General features: G+C 38.3%; 1 protein-coding gene across 2 annotated transcripts in view; it reads left to right on the top strand.

Moving 5' to 3' along the window:
* The window catches only part of FOXJ3 (forkhead box J3), a 149,415-nt gene that overhangs the window by 531 nt on the left and 136,332 nt on the right, over positions 1-12,552 (top strand). The window contains exon 1 of one of the 2 annotated variants that reach the window (XM_086716643.1): positions 208-1,796. The exons of the other annotated variant lie outside the window; for it this stretch is intronic. The gene's annotated coding sequence lies outside the window, so the exon portion shown is untranslated. Of the gene's footprint in view, positions 1-207; positions 1,797-12,552 lie in introns of those variants that run through there. 2 annotated transcript variants of the gene reach the window in all.

Raw genomic sequence — 12,552 nt, 5'->3', positions numbered from 1 at the left:
CCTACCTCGGCATGGCAGCTTCTTCCCTTCAAGCTTGGGGTGCTTTTCGGCCGGCGGGTCGGGCAATATGTCGCGTCTCAGGGGTGCCCTTCTGGGTGAGGCCCGCGCGAGGGGCCTCCGTTCCCACCCATCCTGACGGCGTGTCCTCTGCCGGCATTGGGGCCGGGGCCGCCGTTCCATGCGGACGTGTTGCTGCCCTGTGTGTGTTGCATCCTGCCCACGTGGTAGGGTGTCTCCCCCCTCCCCCTCCATTTTTTGCAGCTGGTGAGGAGGGAGGTTTACGCGGTGGTTTTTCCTTTCTGATTTCCTCCCGTGGCGTGGAAGGTGTTAGGGTCAGTTTGCTTTGCTGAGGCCGGCTGTTGGTTAGCTGGGAGAAAGCAAGAGTTGTACTCTCGGAAATTGAGAGCAGTAGGGGACATGACAGGGCTTAGTTTTCCGAGACGTCTTTCCTCCTCTCCATTTAGCTGTTCTTGTTCTTTTCTCTGTTGCTTCATCTAAAAGAGTGGGCTCTAGCTGCTGATGCATTGAGGTGTATAGTTTTCACTTCTCCGTTCTACTTTGTGTGTGTGTGTGTGCGCGTGTGTGCGCGCGCGTGTTTGGCTGGCAAAGGTGTCCCTTTCACAACTGTGTTGTGCAGTTCAGTTGGATTCCTGAATGAGCTGCCTTGGGCTGGCCAGGGAGTTAGAGGTTGGTGGGCATCTTGGCTTTTCCTGACATTCACTTTATTTTTTCCTTCTGTTTTGCTTCCCACTGGAACGAGTGCATGTCATGAAAGTATTCCATCCATTGCTCTTTACTTGCAAGGGGGTACTAAATAGTTTTCACTGAGTCACATATTTCGTGGGAGCTCTTTTATTTCACTTTTCTTTTCGTTCTGTTGAGTACCTTTGCGCTGCTTTGTATTTTGAAACTGGTTTTGAAACGTGTTTTGGGTAGTTTTTTTAATGTCTCTTCCAGGTTAAAGGTTTCCATCTTCCTGTGTTTTGCTCTTGTGTGACCACAGATTGCTCCCGGTAGCTAGAGTAGCAGTGAGAGAAGCCTTTTATTCCTCCCAGACCATAGCAAATATTTGTGGAAAAGCAGTAACTCCCTTCATATTTCTGTTTTGGTGGCATATATAGATGTGATTGACTTTTTTAGTTTTTTGGTGTTTTTTTTTTTTTTTTTTAATGTACACCTGAGGATTTGTTTTTTCTTTTTGTGTCTCTCGGAGTTGAGGTGAATCTTGTTCTTGATATTTTTGTGATACCGGGGACTTTGTCATGCTTTCGTTAGGTAGTTTTTGGATGGAGTCAGGACATGTTTATTTTGGCTCTCTTTGGTTCATTAGTTTGGGTGAAATAAAATCTTAATATTTTGAAGTCACTTTTCAAATTCCAAGATGGCTGGCACTGTCACTTTTTCTTGATTTGTTCTTTTGCATTGTGTGTTCTCTTTGAATATATTTTCCTTTTATGTGGTACAACTGTTAGTGTATTCTCCTGTGCAAAATAAAAATAAATACAGATTCTATCTGCTTTCATCATGCTAAGTTTGGGTGGGGCAGTGGAAAATAGAGACTGTTTTTCTGATGCATTCTGAAACAGAGTTTTTTAGTAAGTCAGTCAGCATTTGTGTACTTCGGCAAAATTCTGTGCCATGTGCGAAGTAGTCTGTGTGAAGAGACTCAAGGAATAAAATATGTGGTGTCTACAAATGCTTCAACTTCTTTGGGGAAACAGCATGTAAGACGTCATTCATAATTATCAAGCATCATCAAACGCCTGGTTGGAATAGCAGTGCAACCAACGTTCAAGGTATAAGTGAGATTTGCAAAAGATAGGAATTTTCAAAGGGAAGAAGATGTGTTCCAGGAGGGTGAAGGAAGGGTGTTTACAAAGGCGGAGAAGTGACAGTGTTTATAAAAGATACTAAGCCTGTTGGCCTGCACAGAGAATCTGTGTTGGTGAGTAGTGACAGATGAGTTCAGGATTGGTGAGTAGGTGTTTGTGGAGAATCTGTCAAGGATGGAAGGTTTAGTTTGATGAGGTGCCATATTGGGTTCTAACGACTAGGACTGAGATCATGCATATGGTTCCCGATGAAGGTTTTTGTATTATCTGAATGTTCTGGAGCGAGGAGACTGACTAGAATGCTCTTTGAGAATTTTAGGAATAAGATTAGGTTCTGACATAATGATTATGGGAATAAACTAATAGCCAATGTTTATTGTTTCCTGTTTCCCAGGCACTGTTCTAAGCTTATTAATTGTATTTAACTCAAAATCTTCATAATAAGGTCTTACTATTCCTATGACGAGACCAAGCTGCAGAGAGGTTAAGTAACTTGCTTCAAATCCCATAGAGTAAGCTGCAGAGCCAGGATTTGAACCCAGGCAGTCTCATTTTTGAGCTTTTATATTTGGTTATTACACTGTCCTAAGAAGCATAGGATATATGAGAAAATGTATATGTGAGTAAAAATTAATTTCAACTTAGTAATGATTGTGGGCAAAGGGAGGAATGCAAATAAAACATTAAAAGACAAAAAGCCTAGAGTCCTGGGAGGATGACTGATAATAGGGAAATCAGGAAAGTATCACTGTGAAGGAAATGAGCTAAGATTGGTTATGGGCAACGCTAGATTGTGTACAATAAATTTTTCAGTAGCAGGCTAGTTTCCTGCCAGTCCTGATGGCCTTCTCTCTTCGCTCGTTTGACTCTGGAAATGGGGGCTAGTTTAAGCAGAACAGTTAGAAAAACAGAGACTGTTCAGAAGAAAAAAATGTACCCCATGTTGCAAAGCCACTTAGAAATAGCATAGGAATTATTTTGGTTGAGCCATACCACTGCTTTCCAACCTTAGTGAAGACAATGAAAAATTGGGTAGAGTAGTACATTGCTATAGGATTAACAGATGAAAATGTAGATTGTTCACTGACCAGGGCTACAGATGGAAGTAAAAAACAGGTGAGCAGATGAGTGATGGGAAGTTGGTAGTATGCTGGTGAAGTAACTTTGAAGTTTGGAACTTTGGGTGTCGTTTTATATAGGCTAACAGGTAAAACATTCTGAGAAGAATCAGGAAATACCTTAGTGCTACAGAAGCCAAGAAGAGGAGAGGTAGTATGGTTCATGGTATCAAAGGTAGTCTGGAAGTTTAGAAACAATGATCATGATGAAAACACTATAGAAGTAGGACCAGGAAGTCATTTTTAACCTTAGAATTTCGAAAGGAAGGATAAGAATAGATGTCAGATTTTTTTTCCACAGAAGGATTTATAGAGATCTTATGGTCTGGGGTGGTAATTTTAAGTGTTTTCTCCTAATGCTTCTGCCAGTCTCATTCTTGTCCACATGTCAGAGCTACTCAAATATCAGAAAACTCAAGTTTTTGTTTTTAACGTTTATTTATTATTGAGAGACAGAGCATGAGCATGGGAGGGGCAGAGAGAGGAGGAGACACAGAATTTGAAGCAGGCTCCAGGCTCCTACCTGTTAGCACAGAGCCTGACACGAGGCTTGAATTCACAAACCACCATATCATGACCTGAGCCAAAGTTGGATGCTTAACCGACTGAGCCACCCAGGTACCCCGGGTGTTTTTTCTTTAAAAAAGAAACAAACATGTTCTAAAGCCAGTGACTTTATACTTTAATGGTTCTCGCAAACTTTTTTCTTAATTCTTTTTTTAAAGTTTTATTGAGGTATAATTCACATACTATACAGTTCACTGGTTTAGACAGCTTAACAGTTTTTAGTATATTCATCAAGTTGTTTATCCATCACCATAATCATCTTTAGTCATTTCATCATCCCCAAAAAGGAAGTCTGTACCCTGTTCTGGACATTTCATATAAATGGAATCATACAGCATATGGTCTTTTGTGTCTGGCTTCTTTCACTTAGCATAATGTTTCAAGGGTTACCCATCTTGTAGTTTGTGTCACTATTTCATTCTCTTTTATTGCTGAATAATATGCTACCTTTTATTCATTTATCTATTGAATTTTTGAGTTTCTTATACTTTTAAAAACCCTTTCCATTTCTTCATCTTCATCCTCACCCTGCCAATTTTACCCCTTTTACTTCATTTTTTATTTTTTAAAAAATTTCTTAAAGCTCTTTTATTTTTTTCTTTTCTTTTCTTCTCTTTCTTCTTCTTCTTTTTTTTTTTTTTAAAGACAGCACTCGCCCTAGCTGGGGGAGGAGCAGAGGGGGAGACAGATAGAGAGAGAGAGAGAGAGAGAGAGAGAGAATATCCCAAGCAGGCTCCATGCTCAGCACGGAGTCCACTGCAGGGTTTGATCTCATGACCTTGAGATCATGACCAGAGCCAGAGTGAAGTCTTATGTGTAACTGACTGAGCCACCCAGATGCCCTCCACCCCTCTTTTAGAGTGTAACCTCTGCTATGCATTCTGCTGGGCCTTAGGGATATAAAAATGAGTAAGACACGGCCCTTGAACATTCATGTAGTGTTAATGGTTTACGTATACCATACAGCATTCCCAGTCCTATAATGTAGGCAAGACATTTTTTGAGATGAGCGATTTGAAGTTCAGAATAGTTTATTTACCCAAGATTGTAAATTTAAATCAGTAATGGAGCTATTGGATCTTCTTAGTCCATTGGATCTTCTTGTTCATTGCTTTCTATTACTCTGTGCTGCTGTTCTAACTTAAAGGATTCTTATATGAATTTCTGGATAATTAGAGGGGCTGGGAAATCCCCTTAGTGAATGAGTAATTATTTATTTATTTATTTATTTATTTATTTTTAATTAAAAAAAATTTTTTTTAATGTTTATTTATTTTTGAGACTGAGAGAGACAGAGCATGAACAGGGGAGGGACAGAGAGAGAGGGAGACACAGAATCTGAAACAGGCTCCAGGCTCTGAGCTGTCAGCACAGAGCCCGACGCAGGGCTCGAACTCACGGACCGTGAGATCATGATCTGAGCCGAAGTTGGATATTTAACCGACCAAGCCACCCAGGCGCCCCATGAGTAATTTTTAAAAAAAAATTTTTTTTTAATGTTTATTTATTTTTGAGACAGAGAGAGACAGAACATGAGCGCAGGAGGGGTAGAGAGGGAGAGGGAGACACAGTCCGAAGCAAGCTCCAGGCTCTGAGTCAGCACAGAGCCCGACACGGGGCTCGAACTCACGAGCTGTGAGATCATGACCTGAGCTGAAGTCGAATGCTTAACCGACTGAGCCACCCAGGCGCCCCAGTGAATCAGTGATTTTTTAATGTTTAATCTTCAGGACTTAAAATGAATACTCGTGTGTGTGTGTGTGTGTGTGTGTGTGTGTGTGTGTGTGTGTGTGTGTAGTTGTTGTTTTTTTTAACCAGATTCTGTCACTTGTTTGTGATTTAGATAAGTCATCTCATATTTCTGCCTTTTCTTTCAGAACGTCAGTGGGTGTGATGATGATGATAGTGGTAGTGATAATAGTAATAGCTAACATTTTCTGAAGTCTTACTGTGGGTCTCAAAGCGTTCTAAGTACTTCACATTTATTATTTATACAATTTTCATAACAAGTCTGAAAGATTTTATTTTTATTAATTTTGTAGGCACAGAGAGGAAACAGGCGCAGAGAGATTAAGTAGTTTGCCTAAGGTTGTGTAGGTAGGGATGGAAAGAGGCAGGATTTGAACGCCTGCAGTCTATTTTCAGAACTCCATGGCTGTTAATCACTACCTTGTACTGCTTACTGTGTTATAGGAGTTAACGGAGGGTAATATTTCAAGTAAGGGGGCATGACGAGAATATGAAGATTGGATTTTGAGTATGTTGGGGAAACAAACAGCAAAATTAAAGTTGACATTGTGTCCACATTAAAAAAAATGTGAACCTAATACTGTAGTGCACAGGGATACATGTTTATGCTTTCAGGTACATTTTTTGTTTGTCCTTGCTAATAGCCTCTCAGCTCAGAAATTGCATTATTTTCATGGTCTTCACTGTTGTCTTTGTTAGTCACTTAACCTTTCCACGTTGTTACTGTTCAGAAACCTTGGCTTAAGATGGCAGAAACTTACTTTTACCTTCCTTAGCTTTCCTATAACTGAATTTTTGTTTTCCATTTTCAGCAGTTAGTGTTTCAGTCCTAGATAGAGGTATGCTACCCTCTTTCACTCCAAAACTCAGAAAACACCACAGTGGCATTTTATAACAACTGTCAAAAAATTTGACCATCTTAATTGGTGTAATTGGATTTTAGTGCACAAATCACAAGAACCAAAGCACAGTCTTTTGGTTAAAGAGATTGACTTATACTGAAATTGGAAAAGGCATCTGCTATACAGGATTTTGGATTTAATATAATTTGTTATAACCAGATCAGCAAAGCATTATTACTATGGGCCATCTGTTGGGATATGGAAATAGCTTTGTTATGTGGAGCCAGATGTTGTATTTATATTTATAACAATGGCATTCTACTTATTTTAAGTAACATTTTGTAGTTAGGTACCTTTGGCTGCTATTCTGCTTGACATATCAACTGATTACCTGAGAATGTGATGTCTTTCAAAATGGTTATCACTTTTCTATAGAATTGAAACAAAGTAACTGAAACAGAAAGCAAATGAGATTCATATATGGTGTCAAACTTTAGTACTGTAACAAGATAAAATATAGGATAAATAAGAATATAATTAGAACCATATTCAATAAGAACTCTTACTTTGACACATTTAATAAGCCTAGTTTTAATAATTTACTAAACCACTCTGGTTGCTTTAAGAATTTTTACCATAAATCTGAAGTGATTTCGTTTTAGCCTAATCAGACCTACATTGATGCTGCCCTGTCTGATTTACTTCCCATCATCAATGAGTGAAGTAGTTTGTAATGGACTCACGCTTATGGAATGCAATAAGAGGAACTATTGTCAGAACATAATCTTAGAGAACTCTCTTCTGAGTTGAAATGCTAACAGTTTGGGGGTGGGGAAAGTCCTTGTGTGGGTTTTTAGAGAGAGTCTCTACAAACTTTGCATGTTGGCTGTCTTAGTCTGTTTGGACGGCTATAACAAAATACCACAGACTACGTAGTTTATAAGTGACAGAAGTTAATTGCTTGTCATTCTGGAGGCTGGTAAGTCTAAGATGAAGGCACACCAGCATGGTTGCCTTCTGGTAAAGGCCCCCTTTGTAGCTGGCACCTTAACATGGTGAAAGGTGCAAGGGATCCCTCTGGAGCCTCTTTAATAAGACACTAATCCTATTCATGAAAATTCTACTCTCATGACCTAAGCACCTCCCAAAGACCCACTTCCTACTACCATCATTTTTGGGGTTAGGATTTCAACATGTGATGAATTTTAGGGAGGACACATTCAAACTGTAGCATAGCATTGGCTATTTTTTCATAATCTTCCTATGTAGAGATGGTCCTGAAGAGTTAGGTCACATATGGGAGAGACACTGTAGAGTTGATTATTCCAGGACAACTCTGTGTATCTGTATACAACATTTTCAGTACATTTCAGTACATTTCATTTTCAGTACAGCTAAAAGCTATAACTGAATTCACCTACCTGGACAGTAGTACAGTGATATCAAGGAAATAAGATTGATCTGATTGTTGTAGTGCTGATGTTACCTTATTGAAGATCTCAGAAGTTGGAATTGTAATTTTTCTTACAGTTCAGACCTGTCCTTATTGTATGTTGACACAGATTTGTGAGAGGAATGGATGAGGGGGGCAGACCACTAGAACTCGCTAATAATTTTAAATTGTTTGTTTATAGAGATGGGGTTGAGAGGTAAAAATAAGTTATTGTTAAGATCTTAGATTTTAGTTGGTGGGTACGTGGGTGCTTATTAAATTGTTAAAAATGACTAAAGTTTCTGTGGTTTGGGTGTAGAACTTAGGGAAATATACAATAGTCAAATATGCTACAGTCAGGAGCAGGTTGACTGACTCATGGTACAGAGATAAATAATATATGGATTCAGTTTCTGCTAGTGTGGTTGGGTCTGTGAATCTAAGACATGCTTTACCTGTCTACCCTTTGTAAGGAGCTGTTGAAGGTATTATATCCTCATGTAAATAGACAGGAATCACCATCAGAAAAGGCATCTTTGCCTTCCCCTTGAAATGGGGAAGTCGTGTTTTATATAGTTTATTATAGGGGATGTGTATTTTGGAAAAATATTCATCTTACATTTGAATAATACTTTTTGAAAAGTATTTTCTCTAATTTGTTGGATTCTGGAACCTCCCACCAGCCAAGTAATAGAGGTAGGGCAGGTAATATGCTTATTGACAAATAGAGAAAATGAGATACAGGCTAAGACTTAGTGTCACTCCAGTTGTTTAGTAGAGCAGAGACTGGGACCCAGATCCTGCATTCTGTTTCTGGTCTTGTACTGTTTAGTAGAAACTGAGAAAGTTTTAAGAACATACTTTGGGTTTTTGAGATAGAACTTAAAGGTTATGGACCCCAAAGGACCTGAGCTACTTGGAGCAGAACTTGTCTTGTGACAATAACAGAGTAAGGGACATAAAACTATTGAAAATACCTTCTTCCCTTGTTAAATTTGGGTCCATTTCCAGTCATTGGATGTATTTTTACTTGAGTCTCCTTTGTAGAATTCTGGAGGCAAGGAGGAGACAGAATCAAAAGGGACACTTTTAAGAATTACAAAATAGTGGAGCGCCTGGGTGGCTTATCCGATTCTTGATGTCTGCTCAGGTCATGATCTCATGGTTCGTGAGATCGATCTAGCAAGTGGAGCCTGCTTGGGATATTCTCGCTCTTGTTCCGTCGCTGCCTCTCTCCCACTTGTGCACGCACATGCCATCTCAAAATAAATAAACTTAAAAAAGAATTACAGAATAGCAGATTTGGTCTTATTTTGTGGAAGTACGCATCTGTAAAATTTAGACATAAGAAATTGTACCTGGAACATGAATCTACTGTGGCTATTTGGGTTACTATCATAGTTAGGATATCGTTTCTTGCCCAGTGGGTAGGAAGAGTGATAGTATATAAAGAAGCTATAACTGGATAGAAAAAAAGACTGAAAGAAACCGTTACAATGGGTAGTCCTTATTTTCTCCTTTGAACCTGTTTATATTTTCTAAGTTCTCTACAGTGAGCTCATACCATTGTTATAATCAGAAAAAATAAACAAGGATGATTTTTATGGTTTATATGAGAACTTAGAAAAACGTGAATCATAACACTTTTGAAGAGCAGTTTAAACACTTGGTGTTATCAAAGTTTGCTTTTTTTATTAAAATTTTTTTTATAACGTTTTATTTTTGAGAGATGAGACAGAGCTCTAGTGGGGCAGGGGCAAAGCGAAAGAGTGTGAGGGAGGGAGGGAGGGGCAGAGAGAGAAGGAGACACAGAATCCAAAGCAGGCTCCAGGCTGAGCTGTCAGCACAGAGCCTGACGCAGGGCTTGAACCACGAACCATGAGATCATGACCTGAGCCAAAGTCAGACACCTAACTGACTGAGCCACCCTGGTGCCCCAAAGTACTTTTCTTTTTGGGCAGTTATGTTAATAAATCAGTTTTATAATAAATTATTTTATTATAATCTATGGGTCAAGTTGAGGGTGTGTTAAGTGTTTGGGTTTTTCTCTGCATTACAATTTGGTCGTTTAACTCTGCTGATTAAGGAATTAATTTTAGTTCCTTAGAAGCAACCAAGACCTTGGGTTTACTTACAGTAATTACTTATCAATAAGTGACCTAAAAATAGCACTTTGATTTATAATGAAAACTAGACTTAAGATCGACTTGTCTGGTACTGTATTGTTGGCAGGTTTCTAATAAGAAAAACCACTTGTTAGTGCTTCTTTAAGATACTGTTTTCATCCAGGGACATTGGGCTCATTAATTTCTCTCACATGTTTGCTCATTTATTACCATCTGCTGTGTGTTGGGCAATGTACTAAATGCTGGGGACACAAGTTAAAGGGTCCTTACACAAGTAAAAGACTACAGGTTTTAGTTTGGGAGTGACATTGCAGAGATAAGCCTTGTCATATGGAGGAATCCTGGAATTTCTTCTGTTTTCTAGTTTTTGACTAAAAAGGCAGAATGGCTAGCTTTGTTTTTTTGAAGAACTTAATGTATTTAGTGATTTCAGTAGATGTCTTTAAGAAGAGCTAATGGCTTCATGGTTATTTCTCTGCCTGCAAAATATTGAAAATCATTTATCTAAAGAATTTCCTCATCTAAGGAGCATTTCTTACTGAGGTAAATGACCTAGGCATTCATATTTGCTTTGGGAGCAACCTTATATTGACTCTTCTAGGATGGAGACAGTGTCTTTTGTTATTTATCCTCTGTACTTAGCACTGTAAATAACACATAACAGGCATCATTATATATTCACTATAGCAGTAAATGAAAGGGTATTTAAGCTTAATTTTAATATTGATACAAATATATCAAAAGTTTCCTTTTATCTATGATAGTGAGAAATACAGTAGTTCCTAGGATCTTGAGAATTAATCATTCTGGCCAGTGAGATTTCCCACTAAAGCACTTGATACATAGTCCTTTGGCTACTTTTAGAACACCTGTAGTCACTGATACCTGTAAGGTAGATTGTCATTAGCTCTAACTGAGGCAAAATTTCCTTTAACTTCATTTCTTTTCTGGTCCTGTGTGGAACAGCAGAGACCTAGTTTGTGTTCTTTAACAAGATAATCCTTCAACTAGTTCAATGATTATTCATTGAGCAAATATTTCTTGAACACCTGTGCATGCAGGACACTGTCCTGGGCATTATGAGAGATCTGAAGGTGATTAAAAGGCATAGTCTGTTCACAAAGAACGGATACAGAGAAGGAGCCATTGGCTTGTTGAAAAGAGAGTTTTTGCTTATGGTCAGAAAAGCTTTGTGTTGGAGATAATGTTTGAATCGAGATTAGTGATGGACCTTGTAGGCTGACAGAATAAAAAAAAAAAACCTAGAGATATGGAAGCACAATGGAAGTTAGAGGAATATCAAGAGGTTCAGGTTGGCTATTTTACAAGGTACGCTCCAGAATCTTAAAAATGTTCATTGTATCCCCAGCATTTGGAGGAGTGTTTGGCAAATAATTGTGGCTTGGTGAATTTTTGTTGTATGAATGAACAGATGGTCACATTTGGGAAATACTGACCATCCTTAAAGAATCACAAAGCACTAGAGGATATTGAACATTTTGATAAATCTATTAGAGAAAACAATATTTATTTTAAACTTATCTGGCAGTGGAATGCCTATTACCAACTCTTGAAATCCTCTGGAAAATACTATACTGGGGGTCTCTGTGGTTGAGGTGACACGGAAGACTGGGAAGTGTTTTCTTCTTTACGCTAAACACACCTAGTTTTTTCAGTCATTCTACACTTGACATTGGGCTTCTAAACTGCTCACTGGTCTGATATCTCTCCCTGCAAGCATTCTAGCTTGCAAGTGTTTTTAAAATTTGGTGCTCAAAACAGAGCACAATACTCCTGTTGTGAACTAAGCAGTGAAGAGTGCATGGGACTGTTACCCTCCTTGATCTGGGTACTATTCTTTTAATGAAGTTTAAGATTGTATTTGGTTTCTTTTTAGCAGCTGAGTCACTCTCTTGGCTCATATTCAGTTCTCATATTAATTTACAAGAAGTTCTTTGAGTAGATTCAGAGAGATTCCTATTAGTAGAGCTAACAAATGAATGCCTGTTTTCTTCTCATTGAGTCTAGGCTGTTTTCTTCAGAAGTACTAGTCATTCTTAAGCTTCCTGAAATCTAAGAAAAGAAAAAGAATTAATTGTACAGTGCCGGAGTTGATCAAGTAACAGGAAGGTCCACAACTGCATTGCTGAGTATATGCAAAAGTAGATAATATATAACGAATCCCTATTTATCCATCACAGATTTGACCATATCTGTCACATATACCTCAACTGTCTTTTTCTTTTTTGCCTATTTTAAAGAAAATCTTTTCACCTCTGTAAACTTTAGTATACATCTCTTAAAGATATCTTGGCACATAACCACATGCCATCGTGTATAACAAAGTTGACAATATTTCCTGGTGTTAGCTAACAACCAGTTTATAATAAAATGTTTTCAATTGTTTGTCTTTTTACAGTTGGTTTTTAATTGAATCAGTACCCAGACAATGTCTACATATTACATTTGGTTATTATGTTTATTTTCTCTTTTAACCTAACACATTCCCCCCTCCCCTTACTTTTTGGCATAATTTCACCCTGTCCGCTCCTTTGACCCTTCATGTCTCGGTACCAAGTTCTTTTACTGTTCTTTTTGAAATATCTGTAAGTGTTGTCCTTCTTTACCCCAATTCATACATTTTTAGAGTATTATGTACAAAACATGAGCTAAGCATTGTGGGACATAGAAAAGTTAATTTGGTATATACCTGGCCCCCTATGAGCCAGCAATCGAATGTTAGATGTATACAAAACAATATAAAGCAGATCATTTGCCTTCCAGTGGGTCATGCCTTGATTATATATAGCCTCTCCCCACCTCCCATTTTTGTTTTTGTTTTTTCCCCCTGGAAAATGCAGCCAGTGAAATCTTTTTTTTTTTTTT

Source organism: Puma concolor, chromosome C1, assembly GCF_028749965.1.
Source record: "Puma concolor isolate L17-30 chromosome C1, mPumCon1.1.hap2, whole genome shotgun sequence".
Classification (NCBI taxonomy): domain Eukaryota; kingdom Metazoa; phylum Chordata; class Mammalia; order Carnivora; family Felidae; genus Puma; species Puma concolor.
This window is presented reverse-complemented; position numbering and strand designations above follow the sequence as displayed.